The following is a 17,027-nucleotide window of genomic DNA, read 5'->3' as shown; positions in this document are numbered from 1 at the left end:
TATGGTCAGAACCTTCTGCGTCTGGTCCTGGATCCGACTCATAAAGATTCTGGGCATCAGTGCAGATCATTTCCTCGTCTGGATTCACAGAAGCGCTGGAGTCGACCTCTGATTCCCAGGCTATAGTATGAGTAAACAGCTCTGCAGACTCAACCATCTGTACTACCTCATACTCAGACGGGCAGCTGGAGATTTGGGAGCTGTGAGGAAGCAAGTGCGATTGGGGTGACACCTTTGAGGACTGGAGTATTTGTGATGTTGAAGTTGATGTGGAGGAGAGCCCACTTAAAGGAGCACTTGATATCCGTTGAAGCACCTGCTGTTTTTGTGCCTCATCTGGAATTTGTAGCGATTGGCGTGGCCGTAAGAAGGGGATCTTATCACATTGTCCGCTAAAAGAAGTAGATATTTTAGTTTGGCTGGAAGATGGTCTTTCTTCTGCAGATGTTACTGTTGCTTTAACACCTACCCCACGGACACAACCTTTTTTCCCCTTCCAAACACGCCTATTCCCCTTTCCACCAGCAGCAGGCCTTTTTCCACTCATTTTGGTGGTTAACTAATTCACAACTCTGGAGTTGTTTGCACAAAAAAACAATGGATGGGAACCGAGCAGAGCTGAGTGGCCAAACTGTGGTATTAGGCCAAAACTATTGGCTGGGTTAGATGCAGAAAAAAATTATATTCAATTTGCAACCTGATGGAGGTCTGTATAGATGGATTAATAGAACAAGTCCCACACACAGCTAGAAGCCCAATATTTTTTCGGAGGTAGATGCAGAAAAAAATATATTCAGTTTGCAACCTGATGGAGGTCAGTATAGATGGACTAATACAACAAGTCCCACACACAGCTAGAAGCCCAATATTTTTTCAGAGGTAGATGCAGAAAAAAAATATATTCAGTTTGCAACCTGATGGAGGTCTGTATAGATGGATTAATAGAACAAGTCCCACACACAGCTAGAAGCCCAATATTTTTTCAGAGGTAGATGCAGAAAAAAATATATTCAGTTTGCAACCTGATGGAGGTCTGTATAGATGGATTAATAGAACAAGTCCCACACACAGCTATAAGCCCAATATTTTTTCAGAGGTAGATGCAGAAAAAAATATATTCAGTTTGCAACCTGATGGAGGTCTGTATAGATGGATTAATAGAACAAGTCCCACACACAGCTATAAGCCCAATATTTTTTCAGAGGTAGATGCAGAAAAAAATATATTCAGTTTGCAACCTGATGGAGGTCTGTATAGATGGATTTATAGAACAAGTCCCACACAAAGCTAGAAGCCCAATATTTTTTCAGAGGTAGATGCAGAAAAAAATATATTCAGTTTGCAACCTGATGGAGGTCAGTATAGATGGATTAATAGAACAAGTCCCACACACAGCTAGAAGCCCAAAATTTTTTCAGAGGTAGATGCAGAAAAAAATATACTCAGTTTGCAACCTGATGGAGGTCTGTATAGATGGATTAATAGAACAAGTCCCACACACAGCTAGAAGCCCAATATTTTTTCAGAGGTAGATGCAGAAAAAGATATATTCAGTTTGCAACCTGATGGAGGTCTGTATAGATGGATTAATAGAACAAGTCCCACACACAGCTAGAAGCCCAATATTTTTTCAGAGCTAGATGCAGAAACAAATATATTCAGTTTGCAACCTGATGGAGGTCTGTATAGATGGATTAATAGAACAAGTCCCAAACACAGCTAGAAGCCCAATATTTTTTCAGAGGTAGATGCAGAAAAAAATATATTCAGTTTGCAACCTGATGGAGGTCAGTATAGATGGACTAATACAACAAGTCCCACACACAGCTAGAAGCCCAATATTTTTTCAGAGGTAGATGCAGAAAAAAATATATTCAGTTTGCAACCTGATGGAGGTCTGTATAGATGGATTAATAGAACAAGTCCCACACACAGCTAGAAGCCCAATATTTTTTCAGAGGTAGATGCAGAAAAAAATATATTCAGTTTGCAACCTGATGGAGGTCTGTATAGATAGATTAATAGAACAAGTCCCACACACAGCTAGAAGCCCAATATTTTTTCAGAGGTAGATGCAGAAACAAATATATTCAGTTTGCAACCTGATGGAGGTCTGTATAGATGGATTAATAGAAAAAGTCCCACACACAGCTAGAAGCCCAATATTTTTTCAGAGGTAGATGCAGAAAAAAATATATTCAGTTTGCAACCTGATGGAGGTCAGTATAGATGGACTAATACAACAAGTCCCACACACAGCTAGAAGCCCAATATTTTTTCAGAGGTAGATGCAGAAAAAAAATATATTCAGTTTGCAACCTGATGGAGGTCTGTATAGATGGATTAATAGAACAAGTCCCACACACAGCTAGAAGCCCAATATTTTTTCAGAGGTAGATGTAGAAAAAAATATATTCAGTTTGCAACCTGATGGAGGTCAGTATAGATCGACTAATACAACAAGTCCCACACACAGCTAGAAGCCCAATATTTTTTCAGAGGTAGATGCAGAAAAAAATATATTCAGTTTGCAACCTGATGGAGGTCTGTATAGATGGATTAATAGAACAAGTCCCACACACAGCTAGAAGCCCAATATTTTTTCAGAGGTAGATGCAGAAAAAATATATTCAGTTTGCAACCTGATGGAGGTCTGTATAGATAGATTAATAGAACAAGTCCCACACACAGCTAGAAGCCCAATATTTTTTCAGAGCTAGATGCAGAAAAAAATATATTCAGTTTGCAACCTGATGGAGGTCTGTATAGATGGATTAATAGAACAAGTCCCACACACAGCTAGAAGCCCAATATTTTTTCAGAGGTAGATGCAGAAAAAAAATATATTCAGTTTGCAACCTGATGGAGGTCTGTATAGATGGATTAATAGAACAAGTCCCACACACAGCTAGAAGCCCAATATTTTTTCAGAGCTAGATGCAGAAAAAAATATATTCAGTTTGCAACCTGATGGAGGTCTGTATAGATGGATTAATAGAACAAGTCCCACACACAGCTAGAAGCCCAATATTTTTTCAGAGTTAGATGCAGAAAAAAATATATTCAGTTTGCAACCTGATGGAGGTCTGTATAGATGGATTAATAGAACAAGTCCCACACACAGCTAGAAGCCCAATATTTTTTCAGAGGTAGATGCAGAAACAAATATATTCAGTTTGCAACCTGATGGAGGTCTGTATAGATGGATTAATAGAACAAGTCCCACACACAGCTAGAAGCCCAATATTTTTTCAGAGGTAGATGCAGAAAAAAATATATTCAGTTTGCAACCTGATGGAGGTCAGTATAGATGGACTAATACAACAAGTCCCACACACAGCTAGAAGCCCAATATTTTTTCAGAGGTAGATGCAGAAAAAAAATATATTCAGTTTGCAACCTGATGGAGGTCTGTATAGATGGATTAATAGAACAAGTCCCACACACAGCTAGAAGCCCAATATTTTTTCAGAGCTAGATGCAGAAACAAATATATTCAGTTTGCAACCTGATGGAGGTCTGTATAGATGGATTAATAGAACAAGTCCCAAACACAGCTAGAAGCCCAATATTTTTTCAGAGGTAGATGCAGAAAAAAATATATTCAGTTTGCAACCTGATGGAGGTCAGTATAGATGGACTAATACAACAAGTCCCACACACAGCTAGAAGCCCAATATTTTTTCAGAGGTAGATGCAGAAAAAAATATATTCAGTTTGCAACCTGATGGAGGTCTGTATAGATGGATTAATAGAACAAGTCCCACACACAGCTAGAAGCCCAATATTTTTTCAGAGGTAGATGCAGAAAAAAATATATTCAGTTTGCAACCTGATGGAGGTCTGTATAGATAGATTAATAGAACAAGTACCACACACAGCTAGAAGCCCAATATTTTTTCAGAGGTAGATGCAGAAACAAATATATTCAGTTTGCAACCTGATGGAGGTCTGTATAGATGGATTAATAGAACAAGTCCCACACACAGCTAGAAGCCCAATATTTTTTCAGAGGTAGATGCAGAAAAAAATATATTCAGTTTGCAACCTGATGGAGGTCAGTATAGATGGACTAATACAACAAGTCCCACACACAGCTAGAAGCCCAATATTTTTTCAGAGGTAGATGCAGAAAAAAAATATATTCAGTTTGCAACCTGATGGAGGTCTGTATAGATGGATTAATAGAACAAGTCCCACACACAGCTAGAAGCCCAATATTTTTTCAGAGGTAGATGTAGAAAAAAATATATTCAGTTTGCAACCTGATGGAGGTCAGTATAGATCGACTAATACAACAAGTCCCACACACAGCTAGAAGCCCAATATTTTTTCAGAGGTAGATGCAGAAAAAAATATATTCAGTTTGCAACCTGATGGAGGTCTGTATAGATGGATTAATAGAACAAGTCCCACACACAGCTAGAAGCCCAATATTTTTTCAGAGGTAGATGCAGAAAAAATATATTCAGTTTGCAACCTGATGGAGGTCTGTATAGATAGATTAATAGAACAAGTCCCACACACAGCTAGAAGCCCAATATTTTTTCAGAGCTAGATGCAGAAAAAAATATATTCAGTTTGCAACCTGATGGAGGTCTGTATAGATGGATTAATACAACAAGTCCCACACACAGCTAGAAGCCCAATATTTTTTCAGAGCTAGATGCAGAAAAAAATATATTCAGTTTGCAACCTGATGGAGGTCTGTATAGATGGATTAATAGAACAAGTCCCACACACAGCTAGAAGCCCAATATTTTTTCAGAGGTAGATGCAGAAAAAAATATATTCAGTTTGCAACCTGATGGAGGTCAGTATAGATGGACTAATACAACAAGTCCCACACACAGCTAGAAGCCCAATATTTTTTCAGAGCTAGATGCAGAAAAAAATATATTCAGTTTGCAACCTGATGGAGGTCTGTATAGATGGATTAATAGAACAAGTCCCACACACAGCTAGAAGCCCAATATTTTTTCAGAGGTAGATGCAGAAAAAAATATATTCAGTTTGCAACCTGATGGAGGTCTGTATAGATGGATTAATAGAACAAGTCCCACACACAGCTAGAAGCCCAATATTTTTTTCAGAGCTAGATGCAGAAAAAAATATATTCAGTTTGCAACCTGATGGAGGTCTGTATAGATGGATTAATAGAACAAGTCCCACACACAGCTAAAAGCCCAATATTTTTTCAGAGGTAGATGCAGAAAAAAATATATTCAGTTTGCAACCTGATGGAGGTCAGTATAGATGGACTAATACAACAAGTCCCACACACAGCTAGAAGCCCAATATTTTTTCAGAGGTAGATGCAGAAAAAAATATATTCAGTTTGCAACCTGATGGAGGTCAATATAGATGGACTAATACAACAAGTCCCACACACAGCTAGAAGCCCAATATTTTTTCAGAGCTAGATGCAGAAAAAAATATATTCAGTTTGCAACCTGATGGAGGTCTGTATAGATGGATTAATAGAACAAGTCCCACACACAGCTAGAAGCCCAATATTTTTTCAGAGGTAGATGCAGAAAAAAATATATTCAGTTTGCAACCTGATGGAGGTCTGTATAGATGGATTAATAGAACAAGTCCCACACACAGCTAGAAGCCCAATATTTTTTCAGAGCTAGATGCAGAAAAAAATTATATTCAATTTGCAACCTGATGGAGGTCAGTATAGATGGACTAATAGAATGATGCTATGCCCAAAAGATTTTACTTCACTAGGTGCAGTAAAAAAATTGGTATTCTATACACAGGTGGTATATCTTGCAACACAGATAGGCTACTCCACTGACTAACACACTCTGCAATAGGCCAAAAAGGATTAGCTTTGCTAGATTCAGCCAAATGCTGTGAAAAAAACTTGCACAGCACTGGCACAGACCTGCCTGGCAAAAACTGATAGGAACTGATGTAACCTAGTCCTGAAAAGGACTCCAATTACAATTAGTCTTTACTCCCACAATCTATCTATTTAAGAGCACAGACCTGCCTGATTAAAGTCATAGGAAATGCTGTAACCTAGTCCTTAAAAGGACTGCAATCACAACTATTCCCTACTCCCAAGCTATCTGTAGATTTGTGCGAAAATTGGCTTGAAATTAACAAGGTATAGCGCACACAGCAACAGCAGTGCCGTCTAACACGCAGCTGCAGCAGTGAGAAAATGGTGGCGACGGGGAAAATGGCTTGGTCTTATAGGGCAAGGACATGTGACATACACTGCCAATGACACATGCCCTTGCTTGTGTGAAAAAAAGCACTTCGCTCCGTGTGTGCGCTGCTGATAGGCTGACAGATTGCACCTCCCCACTGCAAATGCGGGAAAGAGAAAAAAAAATGGAGATCTTCATTGTTCCTGCAGAGATCCATCCCCTGCCCCTCCCCCCACCCCGCTGTATACTCAAACTGCGTATTAACATTAATTTTCATCATTACTGAGAAAAAATTCAGTTATGATTTTGGTGCACGAACCGTTATCGAACATAACCTCGAACAGCCGAATTTTTCTCAAATTGTTCGTGTTCGCCGAAAAGGCTCGAACACCGCCCAAAACAGCTCGAATTTGAGATTGGCGAACAGTTCGAGTAGAACAACGCTCATCTCTACTTATTACTTGCATCGTACGGTGAACAGGGTAAAAAATAAAAAAGTTTACATTATTGTACACTTGATTAAATCTAAAAGTATGAAAGGATACCAGCTTCATACTGCTTATATGTTTCAAACAAATCCTTGCTAATACTGATGATAAGTATTATTTATCAGATGTACAATAAATTAACATTTTTTTTAACTTCCCCACTGCTGGACTCAACTTTCAACTTTTTGGGATATTTTTGGACTGCAGCATGACTGAGACATATCCAGGAACTATAAATATTTTGGTGGGTGAGCCTCTTACAAGTTTAAATTTTTTCTAGTAAGTTCACATTTATCCTGTGCAAAGATGAGCAAACTTGTTCGGAAAATGTTCGCAAATCTCAAAGTTGGCACGAACATTGCACATTCATATTCGTGTTCGAATCCTAGAGCATTTTCCTCAAATTCAGCAAAATTCGGTCAAAGTTAGATAAATAATCGAGTTTCCATTAATGCTTGTGGTAGGACTTTGGCTAGGATAGTGGTGCTATATGATGAGTGGTGGAAACGCGTTTGATGGAGTTTGAGGGAGTGGGGAGGGGTCAGAGGAGTGGGGGACTGTTATTCTTTTTTTTTTATTATTACATTAATGTGTGGAAATTCAAGCAGCCAATCAGGGTGCAGAAATCAGCCACAAAGTCCAGACATAAGGGCTTGGGTCATTAACTGCCGAAGTCTCCGTATAAAAAGCAGACATGTGGTTTCAGCACCATTTTGTTAGTGTAACAGCATAGTGAGGCTGCTGCTGCAAGTAGTCAAATAGTTATCTAGGCGGTTAACTGTCAGCTAGTTCAGATAAATAGGATCCTGTGACAAATCAACCCTCCAGCATTTAAATCCTTTGGGCTAATTATGTGGTCCAGACACCAGTCCACATTTCAGCATCTAAATCTTTTGTGCTAATTGTGTGGTCCAGACATGAGTCCACATTTCAGCATTGAAATCCTTTGTGCTAATTGTGTGGTCCAGACACCAGTCCACATTTCAGCACCTAAATCCTTTGTGCTAATTGTGTGGTCCAGCCAGCAGTCCAAATTTCAGCATCTAAATCCTTTGTGCTAATTGTGTGGTCCAGCCAGCAGTCCAAATTTCAGCATCTAAATTCTTTGTGCTAATTGTGTGGTCCAGCCAGCAGTCCACATTTCAGAACGGGACAGGGCCTGGGACAGGAATTGGACTAGTATTTCTAGCTTGAACATTGATCAGTAACAGGTGGATAAGTGACAAGTGTAGGCCTGGTGCTCTGAGAACCCTGCCACATTCAGGCAACACACATGAAGGAGACCCTACTTGGAGTCCAAACATTTTCAAAAATTAGGAGCAGACACCTGGAAAAGTGGCATCAATTGACCCACAGTAGAAAATTGATAATGGCATAGCAGCAGTCAGGCATGGGCCATGCATGCAACAGGGTCAGGGCCAGCATTTACAGCTTGGAATTTAACTTCAAATTAAGAGGTGGGTGAAGGAACGGTATAGGCCTGCTGTGCTGGGGTCCCTGATATCTTATGCAATAGCGCAAACTGCTTTTCTGCTCGCCACACTCAGGTGGCACAAATAACAGTTTGGTAGACTACTACCTAGTCTGTGACTAGGGTGCAAAAGTAATTGGAGATCGATGACTTGTTCATCTTGATGAAAGTTACGCGGTCTACACTTTCAGGGGACAGCCGGATGCAATTATCCTTATCAGGACACCACCAGCAGCGCAGAAGACACAATCTAAGAGAACGCTGACTGCCGGGCATGACAAAACCTCCAAGGCATGACAGACAATCTCACGTCACTCTTCCATTTTTGAAGACCAAAATGCAAAAGGGTCCAAACCCCTCTTATGGCATTGATATTGAGCTTGAGATACTCCAGCACCATCCTCTCCAGTGGTTCCCTATGTGTCAGATTTGTACTCTCTTCTGCTGGTGCATGGGCAGGTCTAAAAAATGCATGAAACAACTCACAAAAATTGCTTCTGCCACTTACACTGCTGCTGTTAATGTTTATGCATTGACGACTCGAAGTTTCCGGGGATGGAAGACTACAACTGCGATGCACACTGTGTGTCTCACTGCTATCTTGGGGAAAACCACTTTTAAGATTGTCTACAAGCATGCACGTGTCCCTTTCCAGGGTGGGAAGCATCTGGCAAAATTTACTCCAATACCGTCGATCTAACAGAGTGGCAACCCAATGGTCAGCACTATTTCTAATCCTAACAATATGGGCATCATGTTGCAGATAGTGCAGCAAAAAGGCACTTATGTGCCGGGCGCTTCCATGAGGTCCAAGTCCATGGTGTGTTGGTGGTTGAGTAACACTCAAGCTTATTCATCCATCCCCTCTCACCAACCATGGAAAACAGAGAGAGGATCATTATCCTCTTCATCTCCTGACTGTTGCACGTGCCTAGTGCTTTAGTTCTCCATCCCCTGGTGTGTAGTGGTTTAGATCTCCATTCACTGGTGTCTAGTGGTTTAGTTCCCGATTCCTTGTTGTCTAGTGGTTTAGTTCTCCATCCTCTGGTGTGTGAGGGTTTAGTGCTCCATACTCTGGTGGGTAGAGGTTTAGTTCTCCATTCCCAAGTGCTCTGCGAACTGCAGACCCGCAACTGCTGCTGGCCACAGCCACACTTGTGGCTGAGGATACAGTGCTCATCGTGGTTGCATCACTCCATGCCTGTGTCGTAGGCAGCAATGTTACCCGCTCATCTTCCTCCTCCACCTCCTCTGCTGAGCTACTCAGCTGCGTGCCTCTGGATTCACACAAAGTGGGATCTACAACCTCATTGTCATCTTCTCTGTTCTCCCACTCTTCGCCCTGAGAGTCACCCTCCTCCTCTTCCTACCCTGAAAGTACAGCACAGTACAGCCTCAGGTATCTGAGGATCACCTCCACCCTCAGTGGTTAATGTTTGGTGATGATGGTCTGGATTCTGCTCAGACCCTACTTTGTCCTGCCCCGGATCCAACTGAAAAAAATTTGGGCATTGGTCAAGATGCTTTCCTCCTCTTGAGTCTGTGAATCTTTGGAGCAGACCTCAGATGTCCATGGAATAGAATGTGTGAACAGCTCTGCAGACTCACCCATCTGTGGTTCTCCACAGTCAGTTGGGCGGTTGGAGAGTTGTGACTCAGGGGGAAACAAGGTCGATTGGGGTGCCACCTCTGATGACTGTACTGTGTGTGATGTTAAGGTGGAGGATGAGGAGGAGAGGCCATTTGATGCAGCGATTGCCATCCACTGGAGCACATGGTCTTTTTGGACCTCATCTATAAGGCGTACCGCTGTGCGGCTGCCAAAGAAAGAGAATCAGGTAGCACGTCCAGTAACAGAAGTTCTCAAAATGCTGCACAATTATACTATTTGTACTCTGGGTCAATAGATGTGGCATCTGGGTCAATAGATGTGGCAATAGATGTGGCCCCTAATTTGAGCTATTTTGGCAGTTTTTGGCCCCCCTGAAGGTGCTGTCTATGCATTTGGTTTGGCCTCCAATTGAATTCAATGAGGTTCGGATATGTTAGCTGAACTGTTCGCTGATCCGAACCGAACTTTGAAAAGTTTACTCATCTCTAATCCTGTGCTGTATGCAGAATACTTACATTGGGATTTCTGCTAAAATTTATGAAAACAATGATTCAGACCAAGCTCCTGATGGAACCATTCACTATAATGAGATAGAGAGTCCTTAAAGGGATTGCTGTGGAAAACTGATTACTAAACCATTGAAAGTCTGATATATAAGACTTATAAGAGAAAGAGATATAAAGGGAATGCAAAATGTACTTTTCTGTAAGATTCTTTTTTTTTACCTGAGCTGTTACATGTGGTGGCTCCTTACTACCTATTGCAGTCCATTCATAGCTCAGAGTACAAAGATTTTCTTCCACTGCTTTAGATGGAATGTAGGTTGTCAGTCAGGCTTAGACCTTGCAGGGTGGGGCTCAGCAGAAGGTTTCTCAGCAGTGAGCGCTGAATAATGATATCATATGGGGTGAGGTCTGTGAATTTCACTCTGTACAAGGAATGAGATAGCAGAAGAAACTCAGCAGATATATTATCAGACACTGCGGCTCTGCAATAAGACTACCTGCTCCCAGCTGTCCTCCTTCTACACAGCCTCCCTCTATAACTGCTCACTCTCTAAATCCACTGTCTACAAAACTACTCCTAGCCTCCATCCTTTCTTCAATTTCATTGTCTACAGCAAGGATCCACAAACTGCTGTGGAGGCTATGTAGGAAGTCTGTGGTGAAAAGGAATGCCTGGGAGAAGTGCTGAGGGAGGGAGGTGGTGGTAGAGAAGGAGGAGGGAGACTAGGAGCAGGCATGTCAGAGCAATCATCACTGTTTTTTTTCCATTTTGAGACTGTAGTCTCAAGAAAGCAGTCAGTGAGTGTAGTGGGCAGGCCAGACAGTGGAGCTCAAAATGTAAAATAAAACTAACAAGAGGGTTGTTGGGATCACTATAGGGGCAACAAAAATTATCCTTGTGCCAGTAAAACCTTATTAATTGAATTTACTGTAGTTATAATTACTTAATGTTTGCATTTTGAGGACTAACTTTATTTGAACAGTGTCTCAGATGGGTGGTCAAGGCCATGGGTGATCTGTGTGTTTTCGTTTCTTATTATTGTGATGCTTTTAAATGTTTGTAAAGTATGTTTTATATATATTGCAGCCTTTTTGTCTATTGATTTGCTAATAAAGTATAAACATTTTACTGGTTGTGCCTTTTGGTCATATATGCCTTTTTTCTCTTTTGCCCTTGATATTTTCACACATGTGGCACAGTCTAGAAAATGTATGCATTTAGATTTGTGGAGTCCATTCCTAATTATGTCAGTGCAATGTAGTGAGGCGTGGCATTCCTTTTTTAGGCATGTTCATTGTCTGAAGCACCTTATGTTGTTTTATATAGATTAGCAAAGTCTTTATATAATGTTAAATTGTATTGAGCATTAGAATTTATATAATGGATGTTATATAATTGGTCTGAGAAAGGTTAATAGAGTATTTTTCCAAACTAAATAGCAGCAATACAAAAAAATTATTAGCACTCTCATGCCTTGGTCCTGCTTTTGCTTTCTACGCCCAATAGGAATGAATTATAAGTTTGGTATTAGTCTGTTGTGAAAAGGCTTGGAAGCATTTGCAAATATGCATTAACTGAAATTGGAACAAATATTTCTAATCTAATCCTTGGATTGTCAATTAATTTTTCAACTATTTAAAGTTTAAAGTAAATGGAGAAGGCAGCACTATAAAAAAGTCTAGTACATAAAAGTATAGTGTCTGATCCCATTTGTACTTTCTATACTACACTGACATATGGGAAATATGTTAGCCATTACTTGGTCGTTTCTAAAGACTTGAGAAAATCATGCTTTACTTGTCCTCCATATACAGTACAGACCAAAAGTTTGGACACACCTTCTCATTTAAAGATTTTTCTGTATTTTCATGACTATGAAAATTGTACATTCACACTGAAGGCATCAAAACTATGAATTAACACATGTGGAATTATATAGTTAACAAAAAAGTGTGAAACAACTGAAAATATGTCTTATATTCTAGGTTCTTCAAAGTAGCCACCTTTTGCTTTGATGACTGCTTTGCACACTCTTGGCATTCTCTTGATGAGCTTCAAGAGGTAGTCACCGGAAATGGTCTTCCAACTATCTTGAAGGAGTTCCCAGAGATGCTTAGCACTTGTTGGCTTTTTTGCCTTCACTCTGCAGTCCAGCTCACCCCAAACCATCTCGATTGGATTCAGGTCTAGTGACTGTGGAGGCCAGGTCATCTGGCGTAGCAACCCATTACTCTCCTTCTTGGTCAAATAGCCCTTACACAGCCTGGAGGTGTGTTTGGGGTCATTGTCCTGTTGAAAAATAAATGATGGTCCAACTAAATGCAAACCGGATGAAATAGCATGCCGCTGCAAGATGCTGTGGTAGCCATGCTGGTTCAGTATGCCTTCAATTTTGAATAAATCCCCAACAGTGTCACCAGCAAAGCACCCCCACATCATCACACCTCCTCCTCCATGCTTCACGGTAGGAACCAGGCATGTAGAGTCCATCCGTTCACCTTTTCTGCATCGCACAAAGACACGGTGGTTGGAACCAAAGATCTCAAATTTGGACTCATCAGACCACAGCACAGATTTCCACTGGTCTAATGTCCATTCCTTGTGTTGTTTAGCCCAAACAAGTCTCTTCTGCTTGTTGCCTGTCCTTAGCATTGGTTTCCTAGCAGTTATTTTACCATGAAGGCCTGCTGCACAAAGTCTCCTCTTAACAGTTGTTGAAGAGATGTGTCTGCAGCTAGAACTCTGTGGCATTGACTTGGTCTCTAATCTAAGCTGCTGTTAACCTGCGATTTCTGAGGCTGGTGACTCGGATAAACTTATCCTCAGAAGCAGAGGTGACTCTTGGTCTTCCTTTCCTGGGGCGGTCCTCATGTGAGCCAGTTTCTTTGTAGCGCTTGATGGTTTTTACAACTGCACTTGTGGACAATTTCAAAGTTTTCCCAATTTTTCTTAAAGTAATGATGGCCACTAGTTTTTCTTTACTTAGCTGCTTTTTTCTTGCCATAATACAAATTCTAACAGTCTATTCAGTAGGACTATCAGCTGTGTATCCACCTGACTTCTTCACAACACAACTGATGGTCCCATCACCATTTATAAGGCAAGAAATCCCACTTATTAAATCTGACAGGGCACACCTGTGATGTGAAAACCATTTCTGGTGACTACCTATTGAAGCTCATCAAGAGAATGCCAAGAGTGTGCAAAGCAGTCATCAAAGCAAAAGGTGGCTACTTTGAAGAACCTAGAATATAAGACATATTTTCAGTTGCTTCACACTTTTTTGTTAACTATATAATTCCACATGTGTTAACTCATAATTTTGATGCCTTCAGTGTGAATGTACAATTTTCATAGTCATGAAAATACAGAAAAATCTTTAAATGAGAAGGTGTGTGTAAACTTTTGGTCTGTACTGTAGCTGCAAATAAGACTATTATACAAGGTACAAAATGTACAATGGAAATAGTTTTTTGAATATTTAGCTCATTTGAAACTTGCCAAAATGACTTTGTTTTCCCATCTTCTACTATATTGTAATTGTGTTAGGGAACTTTGGGGTTTGACAGCCCGTATTACTGTCTATTGCTCAACAGCTATGTGTTGATGTTTAAGACTAAGATGAAGAACATAATTAAGAGAACATATGATGGCTGGCTGTAGGTTTTAGATTAATTAGCTACATGTCAATATTTTTATCAATATCCGATTAACAAATGACACATTGCGCAAGGAAAAGTATTGATTCATGAGCTGTCTGTACATAAACTGAAGCTGCTTTGCTAGATGAGAAATCTGACAAAATAATAGCTTCTGAGCACTTTCCATCTTGATAAAAACATAAAAGTCAGCCAACATATACTTCATTTTGAAATAGTGCCTTTTCATTTCTTAGACTTTTTAGCTGTGAAAAAGAAGTATTTAATTCTCAATTAATTAATGTTAGACTAATAGCTGCCCATGTAGTGCTGTAATATTTAATTCTCTGACAATGGGTTTCACAAACGATTATTCGAAAAATGAAAATGTATTGTTATGGTTTGCAATGATAATTTATAATTTTACCACACTTTTTCATTCATACAACTTCTGAAAAAAAAGTTATGGAATCGTCACAATTAAAGTATGTTCACCCTGTTTTTATTTCATAGTGCACAAGAACAAATGTTTAATTGATGAACATTATGATTTTGTAAAGTGTTAATTAATAACATATTCATTTTCAGATCAAGTGAACGAAACTTTAGTGAAGTCACTTAGTCTTAATGTGAATCTGTTGGCTCTCCTGATACATTTGTTTTGATATACCCTTGTATTTCAAACAAAATTATATTTATTTCCTATATAATAATAGATCTGGATTATATTCCCTTGGCACTCTTTCTTTTTCAGTTCCTCTGTCAATCCTCCTAGAAACTAATGAATAAGATAACAACTGGGTGTTATCATTCCTTTATCCAATGGATGTAGCCTTACAGAGGAAGTAATGATTGCACAGTGTCAGAATGTGCAGAGACATAACCTTCAACTAGTAACAGTTGTCAATTTATTCATTCATTCATTCATTCATTTGTAGGAGGAATAACAGAGAGACAGCACAAAAAATGTTTTAAGAAAAGATATTCTAGAATTATTAACCATTTACTAAAACAAGCATGTCAGTATGTGTGACATGATTTTTAACTAAAAAAATTGGAATAATAATAATAAAAATCTCAATTAGTACTTTTTTTCTCCTTAGGGTATGTGCACACAGAGACAGGAGGGAGGACGAGAGAGGGAGAATAGGGATAAGGCGAAAGAAAGAGTGAGAGATGTGGAGCGAGGCATAAAGAGGGAGAGAGAGGGAGAGAGAGACCTGCACATTATCTGACTCAGAAGACTACTCTAAGTGTATTGTAGTTCAATTGCAGAGAAAGAGAAACATAGATAATGTTTTAGGGATTGTATCCCTAACCCGATTACTTTGTTTTATCATCCTGATTATAGCCTAAAATCACCATAAAATGGCAGCTGGATTCTCTGGCCTTAAAATCTCCCTGATTGGCTGCTCAACCCAACGTAATTTATAGAGTAAATAATTAGCTTGCACTCTTGTCATAAGAAGAGAGGTGCTGGTGAAGAGACACGAGGTGCCCAATACGTATATAAAATTATATCATCGCACACTCATGGGTTCTAATGCAGTGTTCATTTATTAACATTGGCATAACATCAAATGTGATTGCGACAGTGATTGGCGACAGAAGACGTTTTGGCCTTATCCAGGCCTTATTCATTGAGTCGCACTACTAAAAGAGAGGAAATACGGTGTTAAGAGTAGGAATATAGGAAATCACATTGGTTAAACAGAAAGTCCATATTATACACTATTGAAGGACGAGAGGGGGAAAGGGGAGGGGGGGGGGGGGGGGGGAAAGGAATGGGGGGGAGAGGGGAGAGAGATAGAAGCAAAGGGAGGCAGAATAAAATCACAATTATACATATATACATTATATACAGTGGAATCATCAAGTAACATAAAGTATGCTGTAGGGTTACCTTAAGTGGGTTCAGATGAAGGTATATGCCATAAGAGATAGAATAGAAATCTTTAAATGGTGCTGTAATGGAAAGAAATGCATGTTAAGCGCCTAGAGAATCATGCAGGGTTTTTTTTTAGAGAAGACGGACCACTACCTTTAATGTCTCTTGGTTCACGGCCTATAGGAGACTTTCATACTGGTGTGACGTGAAGTCTCTACGTCTTGATACAGTGCTGGGGTCCCTGTTGTGGCTGATTCATGTAGTAGAGAGGAGCGGTGTGGCCTTTTCCCTGTATTGCTAATCATATAGTGTGGAGGACTGGAGTAGGGAGAATGTCCCAATTAGTAGGTGAGGTGGGGGAAGAGGGAAAGGGGAGGGCTCCTGGGAGCTGGGTACCTTGTTCCTGTTAGCTTCTGCTTCTGACTGTGGTGCAGGAGTCCCAGATATGGCTCGTTGTAGCAGGGGAGGAGGAGGGCGGCGTGACCGTCTCCCAGCGCTGTGGAATGTGCACTGGGAGTCCTCATTTAAGTATGTGCGCGCTGAGCGCTGGGGCGGAAGTGCGTCACAAAAGGGGGCGGGGAACCAGAAGTGACGTCGCGCTAGTGGAAAACACATGTATGTGTGTTTTGGTTGCTATGGTGCGCTGTAATCACTGATGGCTGGCTGGCTAATGCACGCGCAGAGCGTGTGCACATCACAGCATATCGTGTCATGCCAGTAAAGGAGCATTCAGTGCTGCTAGGGGTGAGAGCTCCATAGGGAGAGAAAAGAGGGTACTCCAGTAAATCATCCATGAGGAATATATAATCCACAGGAATTGTGGTAGTGGAACATGATTAAGGTGACTAAACCTCATTTTTAGAGAAAGGAAATCTATGTGCACAAATTGTTCACTATATGTCCTGGGTCCCTTAATACAGTATATGCAGTCATTGGTAGTACAGATAGTAGTGTCCTTGTAGTAGTGTTGCCTATTAAGGGCGGCAAATGATACGAGGGATATCATGGCATATACAAGGGCACATCAATAAGTCAGAAAGGGTAACTCACCTAAGAGTGTGTTCAATGGGTCTGTAGGAACAAAAAGGTCAGTGATTAGGGGTGAGAGAAATAAACTCAGTAGGTTAAATGGCAATTTGTAGAATCAATGGATCCAGTCAATTTCTCGGTTCAAGCCTTTAGGGGATAGTGTCTGGAGTGTGTGGATCCAGTAGGACTCCCGCTGTTTCAGTAATTTAATATGGTTGCCACCGCTC

Source organism: Phyllobates terribilis, unplaced genomic scaffold (assembly GCF_046119375.1).
Source record: "Phyllobates terribilis strain yellow unplaced genomic scaffold, ASM4611937v1 Scaffold_4__5_contigs__length_816908805, whole genome shotgun sequence".
Lineage (NCBI taxonomy): Eukaryota > Metazoa > Chordata > Amphibia > Anura > Dendrobatidae > Phyllobates > Phyllobates terribilis.
Note: the sequence above shows the minus strand (reverse complement) of the source record.